Source organism: Dromiciops gliroides, chromosome 2, assembly GCF_019393635.1.
Source record: "Dromiciops gliroides isolate mDroGli1 chromosome 2, mDroGli1.pri, whole genome shotgun sequence".
NCBI classification, from domain to species: Eukaryota; Metazoa; Chordata; class Mammalia; order Microbiotheria; family Microbiotheriidae; genus Dromiciops; species Dromiciops gliroides.
The window spans coordinates 270,971,099-270,995,199 of NC_057862.1; the positions used below are offsets into that span (position 1 = coordinate 270,971,099).

The 24,101-nt window shown below is 35.8% G+C and overlaps 1 protein-coding gene and 1 pseudogene across 2 annotated transcripts in view; one reads left to right on the plus strand and one right to left on the minus strand.

The window, feature by feature from the left end:
- SLC25A21 (solute carrier family 25 member 21) overlaps positions 1-24,101 on the minus strand; it is a 745,362-nt gene that overhangs the window by 275,901 nt on the left and 445,360 nt on the right. The window lies entirely within an intron of this gene.
- LOC122744052 lies at positions 12,632-13,074 on the plus strand (annotated as a pseudogene).

Sequence of the window (24,101 nt, forward strand, 5' to 3'; positions counted from 1 at the left end):
ACCCAGAGAATGGAAGGGGGCTATTAAGATTATTCACTGCAACCATCTATTTATTGCCCATAGGAGAGTTAGTTGGCTTTTCTAATGAGCAGATGGATAGAAATGGTGGACACTAACCTAGGCCAAGGTTGGAAAGAAGTGTCTACTAGATATACAAAGTCTTTCCAACTGAGATATGGGCACTGAAAGTGATGTGTCCAGTGAAGAAAACTGCATGTATTAATATAAGGCAAAAGAATTAAAACCAGAGCAGCTAGGTGGTGCAGTGGATAGAGCACCAGTCCTGGAGTCAGGAGTACTTGAGTTCAAATCTGGCCTCAGACACTTATCACTTACTAGCTGTGTGACCCTGGGCAAGTCACTTAACCCCAATTGCCTCACTTAAAAAAAAAGAGAGAGAGAGAGAGAATTAAAACCAGAGGGAATTGCTTTTCTGCTGAAATGTGCTACAGGGCCTGTGTATGGTACAGATTCAACACATAGAGCTCAGAAAATACTGATAGCCAACCTAGAATGGCTGATGGTCAACCTATAACAGCCACTAGGTGGTTGCAGTGAATAATCCTGATAGGGCTCCTTCCGTTCCTTGTATAGAAGCTGAGAAATCAGTCTGTGACAAAAGGACCAGGTCTATTAGATCAGTTATGAGACTATATTATGACATTACAGATAATCCATATGATAAAGTTATTCATGTATGTAAGTGACAATACTAGAAATTGTTTTCTGTGAACCTTACCTTGCATGTCATTGTTTACTACTGTACGTGTTTATTACTGCATGTTTCATATGTCATATGTCATACTCTAGCAATGTCTATTTGTTCAGTATTTTTTGCATATACTCCCCTGTTCATAGTTGAGTTGTATTTTACATATAGGCCTATTGATAGTGTTTATGAAATGTGAATGTGCTGTGTCTACTACATAATTAGGTATATTGTCACTGCAGTATTCTTCTAGGTGATGCTCTGCATGATGCCATGTCTACTACATGTACTGTTAATGTGCATTTGTTTATTTTAGTTTCAACAATAACAAAGGTTGGTTACCTAGGACTCCAGGAAGATCACCCTTGTTGTTTTAAAGTGCTCATGCTTATTGAAGGTACAGGTTCTTGACTTGCCCCAGGTGATTTTTGCAAGGGATTACAAAGAATTTTGGCGATGGGGAGAAATATAACCTGGCAGTTATACAGATGATACAGCAGGTAGAATGCTGTATCTGGAGTCAAGAAGACCTGAGTCCAAATCTGACCAGATGTTATACTGGACAAGTCAATTAATCTTCTTTAGCCCCAAATTCCTTATATGTAAAATTGGGGTGAACAAATGAGATAATTGTAAAATGCTTAACATAGTAACCTGGGAAGAAGCTCACACAAGAGTACCTAGCAATCTCCATCATATTTCTGCCCCCAGCTTGCTGCACTAAAGACTTTGGGAAATTTCTCCTGGAATGAGATCTGAGACTCTATCTCTTTGGTCTGAACTGAGTTATCTTGTTCCAAATAAAAGCACCCCTTTACTCTGTATCATCTGGTATATAGTCTATCTATACTTTCCCTGATTTCTGTTTTGCTAACAACTTGGACAGTTTTTATTGATAAGTGCTATGAGTATTAAATGTAGAACTGGTATTAAATTAAATTAAAGCAAGAACTTTGAGGTTTTACCTCAAAGCCCTCACACTGGCAAAACTATTTTTTGAGGAAATGATAAATGTTGGAAGGGCTGCAGAAAAGTAGGCACATTAATGCATTGTTTGTGAAGCTTTTAATGAGTCCAGACATTCTGAAAAATAATTTGGAATTATGCCCAATGAGTTCATTCCTTTTTTTCTAGAAATTCCACAATGAGAAAGAGGGAAAGGATTCACATATACAAAAATATTTATTGCAGCTCTTTTTCTAATGTCAAAGACCTGAAACAAAGGGTGTAACTATTAATTGGGGAATGGCTCATCAAATTATATTATATGAATAAAATGGAATGCTATTGTTCCATATGAAATGATGAAAGGGATGTTTTCAGAGCAACCTGGGAAGATTTATGTGTATTGATACAGATTTAAGAGAGCAGAACGACAAGAACAATTTATACAACAACAACAGCATTGTAAATACTTCAAACTGAAAACTCTCAACATTGCAATAACCAACAATAATGAAGAGGACTGGTGATGAAGCGTGGTACCCACTTCCTTATAAAGAATAATGGCATTAAGATGCAGAATGAGTTATGAATTTTAAGATATAATCAATTCTGTAATTTGTTTTGCTTGACCATACACATTGATCATAAAGTTTTTATTTCCCTTTTTTAACCAGTGTAGAAGATAAAAAGGAAAGAAAACACATGTTCATTAATTTAAAAAATAAAACTTATAAAGAATAAGTATAAATGTCAACGTAAATTTATATTATATTTCTTCCATGAGAAATTAACATCTCCAATCATTTAATCTTTTTTTTTCTATAAACTGTTTTCTAGATGTAATTTGGGCAGCTAGGTGGAGCAGTGAATAGGCCTAGAGTCAGGAAGAACCATCTTTGTAAGTTCAAATCTGGCCTTAGACACTTACTATCTGTGTGATCCTGAGCAAGTGAACCTTTTTACTTCATTTTCTTCATCTGTAAAATGATCCTGAGAAGGAAATGGCAAATGACTCCAATATCTTTGCCAAGAAAACCCCAAATGGAGTCATAAAGAGTTGGGCGTGATTGAAATGACTGAATAATAACAAAATTATAATCATATAATTGAAGTGTATGTCTTTGTAAGTAGATCATATATTCTGCAGATATTTTTGATGGAATTTCTTCTTCTATCTCTTTCTTCTGGGTTTTGTTCACCAAAAAAATAAAGATGCTGACTTTTCTGGTTTGATTTGTGTCTTATCGCTCATTTGAAGTTGTGTTTCACTTAATATTCAAGCTGAATCTCTAGGGATCTATAAGTAAACTATCATTTTATCTGACAACTCATCTTCTTTCAAAGAACAGCTCAGGTACTTCCTTCTCCATAAGGTGTTTTCAGACACCCCTAGTTGTTAAAGCTTTCCCAATAGAATTATTTTCTATTTACTCAATTTACTCTGTATTTAATCTTCAATAACTTAAAACTACACTAAGACTTTTGGGGATGTTCTATATATCTATGTATACCTTCTATCCCCTCTTTAATATGAATACTCCTTAAGGGGAGAAGCTATTTAATTTTTGTGATAATAATAACAATAATGATAATAGCTAACATTTACGTAGTGCTGTGTGCAAGGCAATGTGCTAAGAACTACCTCACTTGATCCTATCCTCATTTTACATGTGAGGAAACTGAGGCAAAGAAGATGAAGTGACTTGCCCAGGGTTAAACAGTTAGTAAGTGTCTGAAGCCCAATTTGATATCAGATGTTCCTGACTCCAAGCCCAGAACTCTGTCCATTGTGTCACCTCACTGTCTGTCCAAAGTTCTTCACATAGTCCTTGGAACATGGAAAAAACTCATTAAATGCATGTTGAATTGATTTCAATTGGATCCTGTACTAAAGATATGGGATTCATCATCTAAAGGTAAAGTTCTATAAATACTTTCAATAGTCAAATATAGGAATATAGTACTAATATATAGATATATGTATATATGTTATGTTATGTTATATTATATATTGTATTATACACATATACATATATATATATACACACATTTTTTTCTCCTTTTATGTTTTTGCTAATTTGACATCACTATCTAAGGAAGACTATAGTTCCACTTTCCTATCTACCTTTTTTAGAACAAATCTTCAGCATTGTTTTAACTCAAGATAACAGAAATAAGCTGAAGTGTGCTGAGGAGAGTGACAAGGATTAAAAAGGGATGGAAGGGGCAGCTAGATGGCGCAGTGGTTAAAGCACCGGCCCTGGATTCAGGAGTACCTGAGTTCAAATCCGGCCTCAGACACTTGACACTTACTAGCTGTGTGACCCTGGGCAAGTCACTTAACCGCAATTGCCTCACTAAAAAAAAAAAAAAAAAGGGATGGAAGAGGATTGCTTATTTGAGGACTGGGGAAGGGAAGTGACATTGTTAAGATGGTAGAGAAAGGATTACTATTTTCACATATGAAGGAATATTATGTAGAAAGGATTTAAAACTACTTTTAGCCAAGTTGTAGTCACAGGTGGAAGAACTAGAGCCCATGGGTAAAAGTGACACAGAAGGAGATTTTGACTTGTTATTAGGAAAATTTTCCTAATAGCTAAAACTGTCCAAAAGTGGCCCAGTGGATAGAGTGCTGGGTCTAGAGTCAGGAAGACGGGAGTTTAAATACAGCCTCAGACACTTAGCTGTGTGACCCTGGGCAAGACACTTCATCCTCTTTGCCTCAGTTTCCTCACTGTAAAATGAGTTTGAGGAAAAAATGGCAAGCCACTCCAGTATTTCTGCCAAGAAAACACCAAATGTGGTCATGGAAAGTCAGAGAACTAAAACAACTGAACAATAATAGGGAGTTCCCATCACTTGAAGGATTTTAAAACAGAAGCTTAACTTTCCTTTGTTGGGGATTTTGTTGAGGAGATTCCTATTTAGAGCCAGTTTTGATCATATGACCTCTGAAGTAACTTCCCACTCTGAGATTCTGTGATATACTTTTTAATTTTATAATGAACATGAAAAATATATAGGATTTGTTAATAATTGGCATTAAAACTTAATGCCAAAGTAGTGTGGCAGTGTGGTCAAATTAATGAAGGAAGCATGTTGAGTTTTAGAATGCAAAATTATAAATTATAAATTCATGAATGAAAATTTTTGCAAACAAAAGAATGGAATTTCAATTGGGAAGACATAATTAGTTTTCAGGTCTATTATTTTTCTTAAGATGAAAACCCTTACCTTGAGTGGATGCAAGGAGAACAATTCTGACTTAACTCCTTATCATTTAAGGGAGAGAGAGGAACACAAAGTAAGATCCTCCTTTTACCTTTAAAACCTTGATAAACATTTCCTGATGCTGTAAGAAAGTATTTACATTCACACTGGATTTTATTTTGCTCTTTTCCCAAAAATCACTGTTCCAAAAAAAAAAAAGGTCCAAGTATCTCCCAAAATGAGTTTGCAAACTTTCCCCTTTTCAATTGTAATTAGGAAGAAAAAGCAAATAAGAATATTAGCTCCACAGTGCAGTAATAGAATAACATAGTTAGGGCAGGAAGGGGTCTTGGAGGTCATCTAATCCTACCTCATTTTATGTATGAAGAAACTGAGGCCCAAAGAGGTTAAATGGCTTGCCTAATGTAATAAGAAGTAGAGTGTAAGCCTATGGCTTAAAAAATAACCCTCAGGTTATTTCTGAATTTTAGTTTGTACTGAGAAATGAATGTCTGTTCTTCTAATTTATTTCTTTATTATATTTTCTTAAGCAAATTTTCATTGTGCTAACCTACATTTTTATTACTTCTACGTAAAGAGTTAAGAATTACAAAATGCCTTGGAATTTATTATTTCTAAACTGAGACACAAGTCTTTGAGGATTAATATCAAGCTGGGGGTTAAACTTTACTCCCATGATAGGCCAAGTATTGCCTAAGGCTGCACAGATAATGAACCTGCAAAGGGATTAACAAGGAAACACTTGTGTTATTATAAAGCATATACACTTCCCTTTCTAACCGAGTTTATCCTCTGTGACATTAACAAATTGCTCATTCACTCTCTTTCACTGCCCACATTTCAATATAATATGAGGGTGCCAGTGACCCTGAACCAAGAGGACATTAGACAAGATCTTCTCTGCATAAATGACTGTTAGACTTGTTGGAGAGATCTGAAACTCCTGTAAGGAGAACGGAGGCATTTTATCTTTCCACTCCACTATTTAGGTAACAAATATATATTTTTACTGGTAGACACATAGTAAATAGAATATGAACTGGTAAGAAAATTAAAAAGAAATACTTTCAGCCACAAAAGGGGATTTCCTAGAAACCACCAATGACAGATGGACCCATAAATAATTAAATTTCTTCAAAAGGAAAAATGGAATTATTTAGCACTAGTTTATTTTGGCATTATTCTTAAATTTATTTATTTTGTTTTCATGCAATAAATACTTCACAATGAACACACAAACACACTCCCTCACAAAGTCCATTTCCTGAAAAGCAATTGATCAAATTTGAATGACAAGGCAGAATGTTTCTGTCTTTTGACTTTGACAGCATGTAACTAACACTGACCATTGTATTTGACTAGAGGAGTCTGTTGCCTGTCCATATCTACATTTTTGGAATCATTGTGTATTGGTTTTTTGGGCTGGCTTTATTCAGTCTGCATTATTCCTAAAAGTCTTTTCATGTTTATCTGAATTCTTTCTATCCCTCTTTTCAGCACAGTAGAATCACAGATTGAGAGTTGGAAGGTATTTTAGAAGTAATTTTTTCCAATCCTTTCATTTTTCAAAGCAGAAAATTTGGACCCAGAAAAGCTAAGGGATTTTCACAAGGTCAAAAAAGAAGTAAATGGCAGAACTTGAATTTGAATTCAGGTCATTTGATTCCAAATCCAGCACTTTTTCTTCAAACCTTGCTCTCTTCCTATCAATGTAAATTGGCAATTGTTTTCATTATATAATTTATTTAGTCATGCCCAATTATTTGTTACAATATATTGCTTGAGTTTTTGAAATTACAAATTCAATTTTTTTGATAATATTTGTACATGTAGATCTTTTCTTGTCAATACTTCCTTAGGATATAGTTCATCATCAATCAATCAAGTATTTATTAAGCCCCTACTATGTGCCAGAATTTTTAGATGCTGAGGATACAAAGAAAAATAGTTAAATAGCTTATATCCTCAAAGACATTATATTCTATTGGGATATACCATATTTATGCATCCATACATATATGTGTATGTACATGTGTCAGTATAATAAGGGTGATCCTATGTAGTAGGCTCAGTTTCCCTTCCTAGATCCAATCAACCCCATGGGAGCTTTGGGTCTTACTTTCAGTCATGTGATGACCTAGCCCCAAATAGGCATCATATTTTGGTATACAACAAACCCTAGGTGGTCCCTTTGTCCTCACCTGCCTTATGACAGGGGCAGGAGGTCAGGGTACTGTGTCAGTTAAAAGAAGAGACAGTTCTGTTTCATTCTTATTTCAATACCCTGGAAGGGATCATGTAACTCTAAGACTTCCAGTGAAAGACAATTCAATAAAAGAATAACTTTGCTTTTTTGCAAAAAAAAATAATAATAATAAATCAGAGAAGCACTGCAAACAACATAAACACTAAAAAGGCAAATCATACAATTATAAAGAAATATAATGAAATTAATTACTCCATCTCTAAAAATTACTAAAAACATGCATATATTTCACAGTATTACATAGAATCTTAACCCAAAAAAAAGCAATGATGGATTAGAGCACAGAGAAATTTGCAAATAATTATAAAAAGACATACTAAACCAATTCTTCATAGAAAAAACACAATAAAAAGTAAAATAAGAAAAGAAAAGACAAATAATTCTCAGAACCTACTATGCACAGATATATGCCAAGAACACTGAGAATGAAAAAGGAATAGATGACTGCTTTAAAAATACAAAATGCTCAAACTAAAGAACACTAAATAGAAATCTCTAATAATCTAATTTCAGGAAAGGAAATATAATTACCTGAAAAGGAAGTGTCAAAAGGGTTTGGTGGATTTTCAGAGGAATTCTATCAAACTTTAAAGAATAGGACCAATACTACACAAATTATTTTCAAAAACTAACAAAGAAAGAACTCTACCACAAAAGAATACAATAAGTCAATATCGTTAGTACATATTTATTCAAATTCTGTCAAGCAGATTACAGTAATTCAAAAAAGAAATCCATGATTATGACCATTTTGGATACAAGAATGGTTCAACATTTGAAAAAATAATCAACATAATTAATCATATTAAAACAATAATATCCAAAACTATGTCCTTATCTCAATATAGAAAATAAAATCTATATTATGTAAAAATAATAGTAATAATAGCTAACACTTATATAGTGCTTTGAACTTTGCAAAGTGCCTTGCATGAGCTATATAATTTGATTTTTACAAGAACCCTGTAGTCACCCTTCTTCTCTATCTATAGTTATAGAAGTTGTTCAGTTGTTCAGTTATATACGACTTTATTTGAACCCATGGATGAAGTCCATGGAGTTTTCCTGGCAGACAGTGGTAATATGCCATTTCCTTTTTCAGTGTATCCACATTTTATAGATGAGAAACTGAGGCAACTAGGGGTTAAGTGACTTGTCCAAGGTCACACAGTTAGAAAGTATTTAAGGCTGGATTTAAACCAGGCCTGGTTTAAACCTAACTATAGAAACTCTTTTTAAAAGTTGACTAAGTCATGGAGATATAATCTGTAATGGTTGAAATACTTAACAGTAATGAAACTATAAATGCTTGAAGTGTTAAAAAAAATTATTAGAATGCTCAATCAGAGGAATTCTTTTAGAAATAGGCACACAACTTGATCTTCTTGTGACCAAAATGGAGGAAAATATATTTATGTATGTATGCATATATGTGTGTGTATGCATGTATGTGTGCATGTATGTATGTTTAGGAAGATTTTGTAACTTTTAAAAAGAGTTTCTATAGTCAAAAATTATAATAACAGCAACTACATCTTATAGACTGCAGGTTAATATTTTTTCTGAGCTCAACTGGGCTGGTTCCCTGGTAATGCATATAAAGGATATGATTGAGTGTTACTGAACACTTTTTCAGAATGGAAAGCTATAAGATGTCCCACTCCACTGGCATAGTCTTAAACAAGAAATCTAGGGTCACTTACATAGCACATTGAAGAATCAGAAAAGGATTTCAATGGAACATGTTGCAAAAATTTCTAAGTCACGTGGTCAGACAAAGAAAAAACAAAGTCTCCAAGTCAAAGAAAATAGGTTTATTGAGAGAGGGATTCTGTCTCACTATAAAGCCAACCTCAGATCTAGAATCCAAAGACCCTGAGCCTCAGGATCCACAACATGACTCTACCCACAAATTAACATAATCTCAGGAGTACAAATACAATAAATATGGAATAGGAAGAAAGAAATGATCAATCATACACCAGTGCAATCATTTGCCATTCTATATATCCTATTTAGAATAGCCCTGTTACTAAGTAAGAGGCTCATAACATAAGAAGGCATTTACTGGATTTCATCTTTGCCATCTCAGACGTAGCCTCTCTGGCCTATCTTTCTCTGAATTGTTTCTCAGCTATCAAGACTTTTCACCATATTGCTTAAGCTTGGCTCTCAAACTTCTTTCCCTTTCTGATTGGTCCCTTATAGTTCAGAAGTTACTATTTTAGGTATCTGACCTTTAAGCTGCTCGGTGGCTATACCTAACCACAATTGGGAGTCAAATAGTTGAATCTTTGGTTAAGCTTGTAGAGTAGACAAGTTAGCATTTGCCTTAGCTTCTTTAAATATCTATCTTACTTACTCTTAAGCTAGTAAAGAATATCACAGTTTGTAGTCTATAAACTACTTAGTACTACCTTTAAGTCACTTGTTTCTAAGGGGTGGGGCAAATCTCACTCACAGGCATTATTAATTTTTTGATGTCTTTATTTTTTATTTTCTAATAATAATCACTTTTTATTTGTAGCTTGAGTTCCAAATTTTATCCCTTCGAAACAGTTGGGAAAAGAAGAGAAAACAAATGGCAACTGCTTCAAGCTGAGACCAGATGATTGGAGAAAGATAAATTATATGTGTGTCAGCTGCTGGGAAAGCACCTCAGTCAATCAATAAACATTAATTAAATGTCTACTATATGATGGGCATTGGAGATACAAAGAAGGGGTTCCTGTTCTCAAGGAACTCAATCTAATGGGTAAAACAACGTGCAAATAGCTTTGTACAAACAACCTATGAATGTTTGTGTATGAACGAGGTGGAGTGAAGACATGGTCATAAGAGTTTAGTGAGGGCTCACATGTTAGTAAGGGCCACCACACCCCCTGTGGCATAAGGCTTTCTTGGTGTGTCTGTAGGGAAGGCAGAATAGATATCTCTAGCCTCTTGTCCTCCCACCTTTCACTAGAGGAGACTATTTCTAGGATGAGAAACAGAAAGTTGGGGCTAGAAGCTTGACCACTCAGAGAGAGAGAGAGAGAGAGAGAGAGAGAGAGAGAGAGAGAGAGAGAGAGAGAGAGAGAGAGAGAATATACAAGGCTAGAATTACATCTTCATGCTGCAGGCTAGAGAATGTGAGTTTGATTCAATCTAACCTCTGATCACTGTTTATTTATTAGGAGAAGGAGGATTCTAAGATTGAAATCCAAGGTTTGACTCTTTCCCCACTATATACCACTTATACAATGAATATATATACCACTTAGCCAAAAACAAACAAAATCTTCATTGATCTAAATTGGTAGTAAAAGACAAATCAGAAAAGGTACATATAAAAGAATATATACCAGGTAATACAAACTGAAGGAACTCTCTCAGTGATAGTGAGGCAACTCAGCTCAACCAAGAGAGAGAGTCCTAGATCTCAACCAAGTGAAAGTTCCCTGGAGTCTCTAGTGTAGCAAGTTGGAGATAGGTTCATGACAGAAATTGTCAGCTCCTCTCAAATCTTCAGAGAAATTTTTCCTTCAGCAACTTCAAGTGGGACAGGTCACCTCTATTTTACATCTTGAAGTTGAAGAGGACAAGAAGTTATTCAATGAGAACTCAAAGAACACTGAAACTCTCTATAGCATTCATCAACTCCACTCCAACCCTCATTCAAAGCAGGGCATTGATCTACTAATGAGGAGACAATCCTATATCAATGGGCTTTGTGACTGAGGTTACAAGAGTTGATGAAGGTCAGAATGTCTAAAGGGTGCAAAGTGAAGTCCTTAAATGTGAGGACAAGGCTTGCAGTATAGGGGAAGATGAGGCACCATAGGAGATGGGAGTTGTCTTGTACTGGGGTAGAACAAAATCTTGTCTTACCAACCCCTCATAGCCTGAGGTCAGAGATCAGGTAAGAGGTGGAAGGCATGTGGTCAAATGAAGGTCTTGGTCCTTTTCTTACCAGATGCCAAAGATAATCTAAATAGAAGAAAACTCCCTTGTCCAAAAGAGTTATTGGAGAATAGAAGAGTCCTTTGCTGTTTGAACATCTGTCTGGGGAAAGGGAAGGTTAGACTGCCTTATTGACACCTGCAATTTAAAAAGCAGAAACGTTAAATATTTGTCTTATTTTCTCTTTTACTTATCTTATTATACTTATGAGGGATCCCTACTCTGCCACACCCCAGCACCACTGCCCAGAGTCTAGTGAACTAACTTGAATAGTTCTGTGGATTCCAGACTGAGATACTAATGGCAACTCTGAGACCAGCCATAAGTGTAGACCTTGAGACTTCCAGGGGAGGAGCCAAGATAGTGGAGTAGAACAGCATTCATCAGAGCACTCCCAACATTCCCCCCTAAACAACTAAAATTGAATTTTGAAGTGGCAGAGACAGGAAAACATCAGAGTGAGATGTTCTTCCAGCCCATAGCAATATAAGAGATAGGGAAGAGAAATATGTGACATAGGGGTGGGGGCTTGTCCTGGAGCCTATGTGGATGAAAAATTAGTGGTGGGACTAGGTGATGATGACAAAAGTAGCTGCAGCTTTGGGAACTTTAAAGCCAGAGTTGGTAAAGAGATTTGGCAATTAGAAAAAGATTATGGGTACCCCTGTGCTAGTATTGTATGCAGGACCAGGAACTGTATGGCAGCTCCATTGCCTATACCCACTTCTGAGACATAGTACCATGGCAGAGAGAGCACTTTGGGTCAGGAGAGAGTGGGAATCTTGAGGGGCAACTTCTGAAACGCCATTGCGATTGGCAGAACAGTTAGAAGGAGTCGACATAGAAAAAGAGTATACAAGTGTGTCAATTATGTTGGAATAAAGTAAAAGAAAAAAAGAATGGAAGGAGGAAAAGGGATGCCTTGGGAGAAGGGAAAAGGAATAAGAATGGGGGTAATCATCTCATATAAAAGAGGTGTGCAAGGAATAACTTTTACAATGAAGAAGAAAATGGTGGGGGGAGTCAATGCTTTAACTTCACTCACATTTAAATTGTTTCAAAAAGCATGTGTGTGTGTGTATGTCTGTGGGTGTGAATTGATAATAGAAACCTGTTTATCAACACAAAAGTAGGAAGAAAATGCACAATTAGCAATCATAACTGTTAATGTGAATGGGATGAACTCACAAATAAAATGGAAGCAGATAACAGAATGGATTAGAAATACAACATTTGATGTCCATAAGAAACATCCCTTACTGTATCCCAACAGATCATAGAGGAAGGAAAAGGACCCACATGTACAAAAATATTTTTAGCACCTCTCTTTGTGGTGGCAAAGAATTGGAAATCAAGGGAATGAACATCAATTGGGGAATGGCTAAACAAGTTGTGGCGTATGAATGTAATGGAATACTATTGCACTATAAGAAATGATGAGAGAGTAGCGAGCAATCGAGGCAGGAGCATTGTGTTGTGTTGCTCCCGGAGTCCAGCTTCCCCTCAAGTGGAGACTACTTCCTCACAACCCCACCATGGCTGAGAGCGACTGGGATACGGTGACGGTGCTGCACAAGAAGGGCCCCTGGCGGCCCAGGCAAAGTCCAAGCAGGCCATCTTAGCAGCTCAGAGAAGAGAAGATGTGGAGACTTCTACGAAATGGGCTGCTGGCCAAAACAAACAGCACTCCATCACAAAGTACACAGCCAAACTGGACCGAGAGACTGAAGAGCTTCACCATGACAGGGTCACTCTAGAAGTGGGCAAAGTGATCCGACAGGGCCGGCCGAGCAAGGGACTGACACAGAAGGATCTGGACACAAAAATCAATGAAAAGCTCCAAGTTATCACTGACTATGAGTGTGGACGGGCCATTCCTAATAACCAGGTGTTGGGCAAGATCGAAAGAGCCATTGATCTCAAGCTTCATGGGAAAGACATTGGGAAGCCACTTGAGACAGGACCAAAGGGGAAATGAACACAAATCCTCAAAATCAGTTTGTTCAGATTGATCTCATCTGGCAGGTTCTCCTTCACCACCAGAACCAATGTGTCTCTTCACATTGCCAAGCTGAACACAGGGGTATCAGACTTGTTTGGGGGAGGAACCTTCCAAATGTATATCTGCTGTAACAAAAACAAAAAACAAAACCTTGCAAATTAAATGATTCTCCTGACTTTTCCCCCCCCTTCCTTTTCTGAAGATTGAGGAGCCAGAACTAATAATCCTCTTAATTTTGTCAGAAAATGTTTATCTCTAGAAGCAGTTACAATTTTTTGAGGCATTGGGGCATATGTTGGAATGGGATCGATTTAAATTAATGTGTTTTAAGGGGAGAGTTAGTGTGGAGGGCATTATATCTGTTTGGTACCCAGGGATCTTGCTCCCTGTTTTTGCAAAGAGTGCAAACATGTCACCAACTTAAGTGACCTCTGTTCTCCCTAACCTGCATTTTCAAGAGATAAAAATAAAAGTTTGTTACTCTTCAAAAACAAAAGAAAAAGAAATGATGAGCAGGAGGAGTTCAGAGAAACCTGGAAGAACTTACATGAACTAATCCTTACTGAGAGGAGCACAGCCAGGAGAACATTGTACACAGTACCAAAAACATTGTGTGATGAACAGTTGTGATAGACTTGGCTCTTCTCAACAGTACAATGATTCAAAACAATCTTAAAGAAATCATGATAGAAAATGTTCTCAACATCCAGAAAAAAAGAACTGTGGATTATGGAGGTATTATTTTAAAGTTGTTTAGAGGGGAATGCAGATTGAACCATACTGTTTCTACTTTTGTGCCGTTGGGGTTTTTTTTTCTCCTTCTTTTTTTGAAGTTTTTCCCTTGTGCTCTGATTCTTCTTTCACAATATGATGAATGCAGAAAAAAAAGAAACATACATGAAACAGTGAGGTACACATGGAGTTAAAATAAGGGGCTAGAGCAAGATCTATTATGCTTCAAATGAAGTAAAAAAGTCTAGGTGGGGCAGCTAGATGGTGCAGTGGATAGAGCACCGGCCCTGGATTCAGGAGTACCTGAGTTCAAATCTGGCCTCAGACACTTAACACTTACTAGCTGTGTGACCCTGGGCAAGTCACTTAACCCCCATTGCCTCACTAAAAAAACAAACAAACAAACAAACAAAAAAGTCTAGAGTAGCAATCACAATCTTATAAAAAGTAAAAGTAAAAATAGACGTAATTAAAAGGGATAAGCAACTACATCTTGGTAATAGGAAGAATAGACAATGAAGGAACATCAATACTAAGTATGTATGCACTGAATGGAATAGCATCCAAATTATTAAAGGAAAGGTTAAAATGAGTTATAGAAGGAAATACACAGGACAACTATCCTACTGGGTGACTTCAACTTTCCCCTCTCAGACACAGATAAATCTAACCCCCAATAAATGAACAAGAAAAGAGTCAAGGAGATGAATAAAACGTCAGAAAACTTAGATTTTTCTGAAGAACGATGAATAGGAAAAGGAAGGAGTACATATTTATTTTCTCAGCTGCATATTCCATCTTCATAAAAATCGGCCATGTGTTGTTGTTGTTGTTGTTGAATTGGTTCAGATATTTTCAAATCTGGTTAGCCATTTCCTTCTCCACCTCATTTTTTGTTGTTGTTGTTGTTTTGGGGGGTTTTAAAATTTTTTTTTGGTGAGGCAATTGGGGTTAAGTGACTTGCCCAGGGTCACACAGCTAGTTAGTATTAAGTGTCTGAGGCCAGATTTGAACTCAGGTCCTCCTGAATCCAGGGCTGGTGCTCTATCCACTGTACAACCTAGCTGCCCCTCCACCTCATTTTACAGTTGGGGAAATAGAGGCAAAAGAGGGTAAGTGACTTGCCCAATGTCACACAGCTAGTAATTGTCTGAGGATGAATTTGAATTCAGGTTCTCCTGACTTCAGCAACAGAGCTCTATCCATTATATCACCTAGTTGCCCCCTAGCTTCTGTAAAGTTTTTAGGAAATAACCTCACAATCAAATGTAGAAAAGCAGAAATATTAAACGCACCCTTTTCAAACTATAATGCAATAAAAATTACACTTAATAAACAGTTATAGAAGCAGCTAATTAGAAACTAGATAATCTAATCCTAAAGAATAAGTGGGTTAAAGAAACAATCATAGAAATAATCAGTAATTTTACTAAAGGGAATAACACTATGAGAAAAAAATTCCAAAATTTGTAGGAAAGAGTTAAAGCAGTATTTAGGGGAAATTTTGTATTTTTAAATTCTTAATATATTTATACATCCATAAAATAAAGAGAGGATCAATGAATTAGGCAGGCAACTAAAAAAAAAACTAGAAAAAGAGCAAATTTTAAATTCCCTATTAAACACCAAAATGGAAATGTTAAAAATCAAAGAAAAGATTTTTTGAGATGAAAGTAAAAAAAACCCTAATAAATAAAACTCAGATATGGCTTTATGAAAAAACACGTTTTAAAATTTGTTAATTTGATTTAAGAAATAAAAAACAGAATAATTTTGTCAAAAATGAAAATGGTCAGGAGCAGCTAGGTGGTGCAGTGGATAAAGCACCAGCCCTGGAATCAGGAGTACCTGAGTTCAAATACAGCCTCAGACACTTGACACTTACTACCTGTGTGACCCTGGGCAAGTCACTTAACCCCCATTGCCCTGCAACAAAAAAAAAGAGTAAAGAATAATTAATCCCAATATTATAAAAAATGGTAAAGAAGTAGTTTTATCTACTTCCTTTTATTACACAAATATGGTTTTGATACTTAAACCAAGAACAGATAAATAAAACTATAGACCAATTCCCTTCATGAATATTGATACATTTCCTTAATGAATATCAATACAAAAAAATTAGATAAAATACTAGCAAAGTGATTACAGTAATGTATCATAAAGATCATACATTATGACCAGAATGGATTAAAACCAGGAACGCAGAGTTGGTTCAATACTAGGAAAAGTATAATAATAATTTACCATATTGGTATAATAACAACAGAAACCATATGACTATATCAATAGATGAAGAAAAAATCTTTGACAAAATATAATATCCATTCCTAGTTAAAACTCTGGAAAGCATGGGAATCAATGGAATGGTTCTTAAAATGAAAAGTAGCATCTATCTAAAATCAAGCACAAGCATTATCTGAAACAAGGATAAATTTGAAGCCTTCTCAGTAATATTAGCAGTGAATCAAGGATGTCCATTATCACCACTATCATTCAGCATTGTACTAGAAATGCTTACTATAGAAAAAAGACAAGAAAAAGAAATTTAAGGAATAAAAATAGGCAATAAGGAAATAAAACTATTACTTTTTGCAGAAGAGATGGTGATACATTTAGACAACCCGAGAGCACAGTTTCAGGATATAAAATAAACCTACATATACCATCAGCATTTCTACATACTATCAGCAAAACCCAGCAGGAAGAGGCAGAAAGAGAAAGTCCACTTAAAGTAAGTGATGACAATAGAAAATACTTGGGATTTAACTGCTAAAGGCAAACCCAACAGTTATATGAGCATAATTACAAAACACTTTTCACACAAATCATGACAGATGTAAACACCTAGAGAAATATCAATAGCTCATGGGTAGACTGAACCAGTATTAAAAAAAAGACAATTGTACCTAAGTTAATTTACTTATTGAATCCCATGCCAATCAAGTAACCAAAGAATTATTTTATAGAGCTAGAAAAAAATGTGACACAATTCACCTGGATATCAATAAAAAAAATTAAGGAAGGTAGCCTAACAGTTCCAGATTTCAAATTATATTACAAAGTGGTAATCATCAGCATTTAGGTGGAGCAGTGGCTAAAGCACCGGCCCTGAATTCAGAGGGACCTGACTTCAACTCCAGCCTCAGACACTTGACACTTACTAGCTGTGTGACCCTGGGCAAGTCACTTAACCCTCATTGCCTGCAAAAGGGTGAAAAAAAGAACAATATAGTACTCACTAATAAATGGGGTGGTGGATCAGTGGAATTGATTCATTATTTAATAAACAATACTACATGACCATAGTAATCTAGTGTTTGATAAACCCAAAGATACAGGTTTTTGAGGTAAGAACTTAACATTTGACAAAAATTTCTGGGAAAAGTGGGAAACAATTTGACAAAAATTAGGCATAAACCAACATCTCACATCTATAACAAGATTAGGTAAAAATGGATAAATGATTTAAGGCATAATGAATGAGTGATATAAGTAAATAGGAGTGGGCAGCTAGGTCACTTAACCCTCATTGCCCCACCAAAAAAAAAAAATAAGTAAATAGGAGAGAATAGAAAAATATACCTATCAGAACTATGGATAAGTGAAGAATTTATGACCAAATAAGAGATAGAGAAGATTATGGCAAGTAAAATAGATAATTTTGATAAAATGAAAGTAAAAAGCTTTTGCACAAATAAAACCAATATAGCCAAAATTAGAAGAAAAACAGGAAACTGAGGCGGGGGGAAGCTTTGCAAAAAGTTTCTCTGATAAAGGTTTCCTTTCTCCTTTCTCAGGGAACTGAAGCAAATTCACAAAAATAAAAGCTATTCCCTAGTTGATAGTCAAAGGATATAAACAGGCAGTTTTCAAAAGAAGAAATCAAAGCTATTAATAGTCATGTAATAAAAAGTTCTTTGCCATTACTGATTAAATAAATAGAAATTAAAACAAGCCTGAGATACTACCCCACACCCATCAGATTAACTAACATGAGTGAAAAGGAAAATGATAAATGATAAAAGGAAAAATTCTTGGAGTTGTGAACTAGTTCAATGATTCTGGAGAACAATTTGGAACTATCCCAAAGGGCTATAAAACTATACATACTCCTTGACCAAGTAATACCACTACTAGGTCTATATCCCAAAGGATCAAAGAAAATGTAAGGAGACCCATTTCTACAAAAATATTTATAGCAGTTTTTTCTTGTGGTGACAAAATATTGAAAATCAGTGGGATGCCCATTAATTGGAGAATGGCTAAACAAGTTGTGGTATTTAATTGTGATTAAATCCTATTGTGCTAATAGAAATAACAGGATAGTTTCAGAAAAACTTGGAAAGACTTATATGAACTCATGCAAAGTGAAGTAAGCAGAACTAGAAGAACATTGTAGACAGTAATAACAATATTATAAGAATAATCAACTGTGAAAAACAACTACCATGATCAAGACAATGATCTAAGACAGTTCTAAAGGACCCATGATGAAAAATACTATCCATCTACAGAGAGAGAGAAGTGATGAACTCTTCATATTGAAACATACTTTTTTAAATTTATTTTTATTGTTTTATTTTGCAACATGAAAATATAGAAATGTTTGGTATGGCTTCACTTGTATAATCTAAATCAAAGTGCTTGTTTTCTCCAAGAAGGAGGAGGAAATGTGGAACTCAAAATTTGAAGAAAAAAATGATTATTGAATTTTACATGTAATTGGGAACTATTTAATTAAATAATAATTTTTTTAAATAATAGACCCTAATTGTTTTGGAGATACTAGAGTAGGCCTGACCCATAGACTCTAGGTTTAGGATGTGTTTTTGCCCTAAAAAAGCCTTAATATTGCTTCAGCAGTCCAAGGGTAGCAACCAGTAGAAAAATTATTTTTTCCTAGAAGAACAGAAAGATGCAGAAGAGCAGTCCCATCAAGCAGGTGATGCAGAGTCATTCTGTTCTTGATTGAAATATCTAGGTCTCCAGGACAGAGTTGTGAGTTACTCCAGGAACATGGGTTTTCCTTACTAGTAGGCCTCCCTATTAGGTTTCCATAAGTTTGTGTCTACTACCCTCTGTGGGCATTGTTGGAAGAATGTGACCACTGTTTATGGATTGATTGGTGTATTATCAGGAGTGTTCTGGTGCTACCTCAAATTGGCTTGTAAAATTGATGGTTAAATGTTTAATGCAAGCATTTATACCTCTGAAATTGGCAGAAAGAAAAATCAGAGTTTGGTTCATTCTTTTGTTGTTTGGACTTCAGAAAGTTATGAATAGAATATTAACAATGTAGATTAAACTTAAAAGTATATTATGCATACATTTTAGGGGTGGGACATGTTGAGGAGCCAAGTTTGCTAAATGTCTGCATCTTCCAAAGTATATTTGAATAAGACTCTTTTGGTAGAGATTGGTTACTGAATGAGTGAGAGGCAGAGATGGCAAGAGCTTGAGAGATGAGTGATCCTAGTCTTCTGGTTTCTCTCTCAAAGAGATTCTTATACAAATGGACTTTGAACCATGGGTTACATGTATTTATTTTATGTAATTAGGTTTCAAAAAAAGCCTAGTTCATTTTGAATACTGATGTGGTTATGGAAGAGAATGCTAAACAATTCTGCAGCCCAGTGTAAGAGGTAGAACTGGTGTAAAAAATGTCATACCAGGAACTCTGGGAAACACATGTGGAGAGAGAAAAAGACTGAAAGCTGCAGGGAATGTGGCTTCTCTGTATGTCACTGAGTTCTACTTCCCTGCTGACTTTAGATAATTTCCCTTTTAGTATAACTTTATTTTTTTATTTTCCATTTGCTTAGATAAATGGGTTTACCCACTATTCACTACTGGTGATGGTCTTTTATGTAATCATTATGTTGGAGTATTAGAGGCAGACTTGATTCTGCCTGGCACCCTATTAGTAGTTCAGGTTTGATATTAGGAAGAAATGAGGCATTCATCCTAGTATTAACAAGAGGAAGTTTACTTGGTCACTGCATAAAAAGGATATTCCTTAAGAATACTCCATATTTAGAGTAGATAGGTACAGACCTCCTCATCTCCATATGGGAATGTGTCTGGCCAGTAGAGCCAGAATACCATCTCTGAAGAGCCCCAACCCAATGTGACTGGGCCTTTTATGGCTTAAATAACCAGTAATTCATGTCAATATGTCCAGAGGCTATTAGAAATTTGTGTCAAGGGATGCATAACAAAAGCTTTCATCCCCTGGACTTATCAAGCTCTGAGGACAGGTTTGTCACCTTTAGGTTACAGAGGAAGTGGGAAACCTTAGTTATTATATTGGTCCAATCACAGGTGGCAAGGTCCTAGGGGTCTTCTAGAAGACCTTCCATTATTTAAAACATTTAAGGGCTTTTATTGAACAAGCCTCCTGACAAGGCATGGGGAATTAACTTTTAAAAACAAAAGCAAAACATATGCAGAACAGTAATAAGAAAAAAATTAATAGCCTACCTGAAGGAGTTATCATAAAGGGCAAAAAAGGAAAAGGCACATGGAAGAGAGCTAAAGCCAGAAACTCCAGATTCCTCCCTCCTTTCCCTGTTCACACCTTGTCAAGGAAAGAGAAACACTAGTACACCACATCATATCACTCTTTCCTTACACTGATTGCTAAAGCCCAAGCAGCTTCTTCTCTGAGTCCGGGGGCTTTCTAACTGATAGACCCTGAAAGCCTGTAAAACAGATCATTGTTACCACACCAAGAACACACATACTTTTATTACTTTCCTGACATCTATACCAGTATATTAAATAATTTTAAAAGTATTCATTGTCCAGTCACATTTTAATACCATCATCTACCTAACTTACATCTAACTATTCAATTTTTAAAAGAATGTGTTTCCTGACACTGAAAATTATTACTACTTTTCTCAAAACTAACCAGTTAACGGAGTCTATGCATCACTTATTTGTTATTCGTCATGGTCTGGATAACCAGATATGCATCTTCTTTAAGAAATCAAACCCAACCACCCAAACAGTTAATAAATTATCTCGTTCACATGGACATGCAAATGAGAGAGCCCAGAAAGCAAGATCACATAAAACCATGAAATACATAGCAAGTGTGAGGAAAAGACAAAGCTAATCCTGAAATATGATCCCTTTGCCACACTATAATCTCCATTTTATTTTACCTAATGAGGCAGGAGTGAAAACAGTTGACCTGATCAGATTCAGATGGAAGCCCTAGAGGAGTAAGACCCCTGCTGCACTCCTGTCCAGACACCCTTTGTTACTTCCAAGTGAGCTGAGACCAGGCTGTGAACCATGTAAATAGAAGGTTTCCAGGTTAATGAAAAGCTGTAGCACCATTTGAAATCCTGGATGCAGAATTGTGTTTTGCCTAATGCAAAGCAACCTTCATGTATTTCAGTAATAAAGTTTAATGAATGCTGGTGAGTTTGAATCTTAAGAATGAGAGACTATTGAAGGGCTAATAACTTACTTCCTTTTTAATTGAGATTCAATTGGGATTCAAGAAAAGTGAAGAATAAGAGAAGGAAAGAAGAAGGGAAGAGTAAAGGGAAGAGAGAATAAGAGAAGGAAACAGAAAAAGAGAAGGAAAAGGAGAAAGGAAGAGAAGGGAAGGGGAAGGGAAATTAAACATAAAAAATTAAAAACATTTCAAAGTTATACATGAAATGTAATATTCCTTATCACAAAATTCAAAGGGAAGACTCTCCCTTAGTAAATATTTCTCATGAATTTGTGTTGCATTTCATTAGTTATCTAAAGAGAACTTTCAATACCACATGGAAATTAGTGTATTATAATCCCGTTGTTGTTTTTTTAACAAAATCTGATTTTATTAGTAAAAGGAAATCTTAGTGAGGAAAATTATTTTAGCAATGCTTAATGGTATCTGCTAGGCAGCCTATGGGCCTAAAGATTTGCTTAGGGTGTTACATATTGAAATGATATGACCTGGATCATGCAGCAGGGAGGTTTCAGAGGTGAGACTTGCAGCCTATTCTTCCTTATTCTGAAGCCAATTCTCCATCCACTACGTCACAATCACTTTCTACAACTGTTTCTTTTTTCTTTTTCAATCTGAACAGAAATTTTCCAGTTACATGTAATGATAGTTTTCACCATTTGTTTTTATAAGATCTTGAGTTCCAAATTTTCCTCCCTATCTGCAGTGCTCTTGCCCCCTCCACAAGACATTATATATGATATTAGTTATATGTGTACAAGCATGTTAAACATCTTTCCACATTAGTCATGTTGTGAAAGAAGAATCAGAACAAAAGGGGAAAACCTCAAGAAAGAAAAAAAAGTGAAAATAGTATGGTTCAATCTGTATTCAGATTCCACAGTTCTTTTTCTGGATGTGGAGAGCATTTTCTATCATGAGTCTTTTTGAAGTGTCTTAGGTCATTGTATTGCTGAGAAAAGTCAAATCTAGCACAACTAATTATCACACAATGTTGCTGTTAGTGTGTACAATGTTCTCCTGGTTCTGCTCACTTCACTCAGCATCAGTCTACTTAAGTCTTCCTGGGTTTTTCTGAAATATGATGGCTCATAATTTCTTATAACACAATAGCATTATATTACATTCATATATCATAATTTGTTCAGTCATTCCCCAATTGATGGGCATCCTTCAATTTCTAATTCTTTGCCACAACAAAAAGAATTGCTATAAATATTTTTTAACATGTGAATCCTTTTCCTTTTCTTATGATCTCTTTGGAATACAGACCTAGTCATGGTATTGCTGGATCAAAGTTTATGCACAGTTTTATAGCTCTTTGGGCATAGTTCCAAATTGCTCTCCAGAATGGTTGGATCAGTTCACAACTCCACCAACAATGCATTACTGTTCCAATTTTCTACTATTATTATATACCATAAAGTTTACTTGCTAAGGGACTGTTCTATCACAATGGAATCCATAACAAAGCAAGGACTTAACTAAAATGGCACTGGGATAATTCATTACTTCTTAGAAATACCAAGTATGAATTCATCTAAAATGATGAAATCGAGCCAATCAAAAATAAATACATGCTTTTCTGAAATAAGTTTTAAGACTATTGGGGGTGAGTAACTAGACATATTGCTGTTTTTCATGTGCATGAATTGCAGCATTTTTAGACATTTGAAGAGAGCTGTGATTTTATTTCAAGTAGGTAATTAATTCCCCCCCCCCATTTTTAGTGTCAAAAGTTGCTCCGGCAAAAGAAAAATAAATAAAAATAATCATCACCCGATGGCAAGACTTTTGGTGAAGAATCTATCCAAAACTTGGTTAGCATGTTCTTCAGATTACAGTCAATCTCAAAGCTTTTTTTTTTCTTGGTAGACTTTGCTTATGCCTACATTCTATTGGTTTGTGATTGAAAAACACAAAATTATCTGCATGTCCTTATCACAGCATCCGTAATGAATGAAGAGCTATAAAGGTGTCAGGGAATGTGAAATTTTACCCATAGCCATGCAGAATTTAATAGGTATCCAATTGACCCACAGTCATAAAAGCAGCCTGAAGGATTGAAAGAAATACAGGACTAGAGTAGACAAATGCCATTTAGTTGTTACTTCTGGGTATTTGTGGTGAGAAGGGGGCTGGGGAAACTGGAGTCTTCTTTTCTGAAGTTCCACAAGTGCTATAACTTCATGGTTTTCTCCTACTCACCAAAGACCGAGAGAGAGCATGGCAATAGAAATCAGGCAGGTCTCAGTTCATAAATATTCCTTCTATATAACAGGCTGGATACAGAGATGCTGGAGCTGTGGTGGGTAGATAGTAAATCTGTGGTTCTTTTGCTTCGAAACTGGAGGTGACAGCAAGATCTTGGCTGCATGTCAATCTGCTTAGACTTTCCCATGAAGACGACATACTGGGGGTCAAGACTGGAAGATTTCCCCAAAGAAATGGGACTCCCATCATTGTAGAAGGTAGGGAAGGAAGAAGCATTCTGAGAGGGAGGAAGACATATTTGCCTTGGGCTATATCTACAAACACTGAAGGGAGAGATGCATTTGGCTCAAGGATGTACTACCTTTCCCCCTTCTCTCTAACTCTCAATAAACATAGGAGGAGTGAGACTGACTGGTCAAATCCATGGTTAAAATCTTGCAAATTTTGCCTGCATGTTTTAGTGGACACTTCTGGACCCATGATATATCATAACCCAGGTTTAGGGGTATATAGGGTATTCAGGGAGGATTAACACATCTGGTATGAGGGCTTGCTGAGCCCTTTTCAGGGCTGTTCACCCACC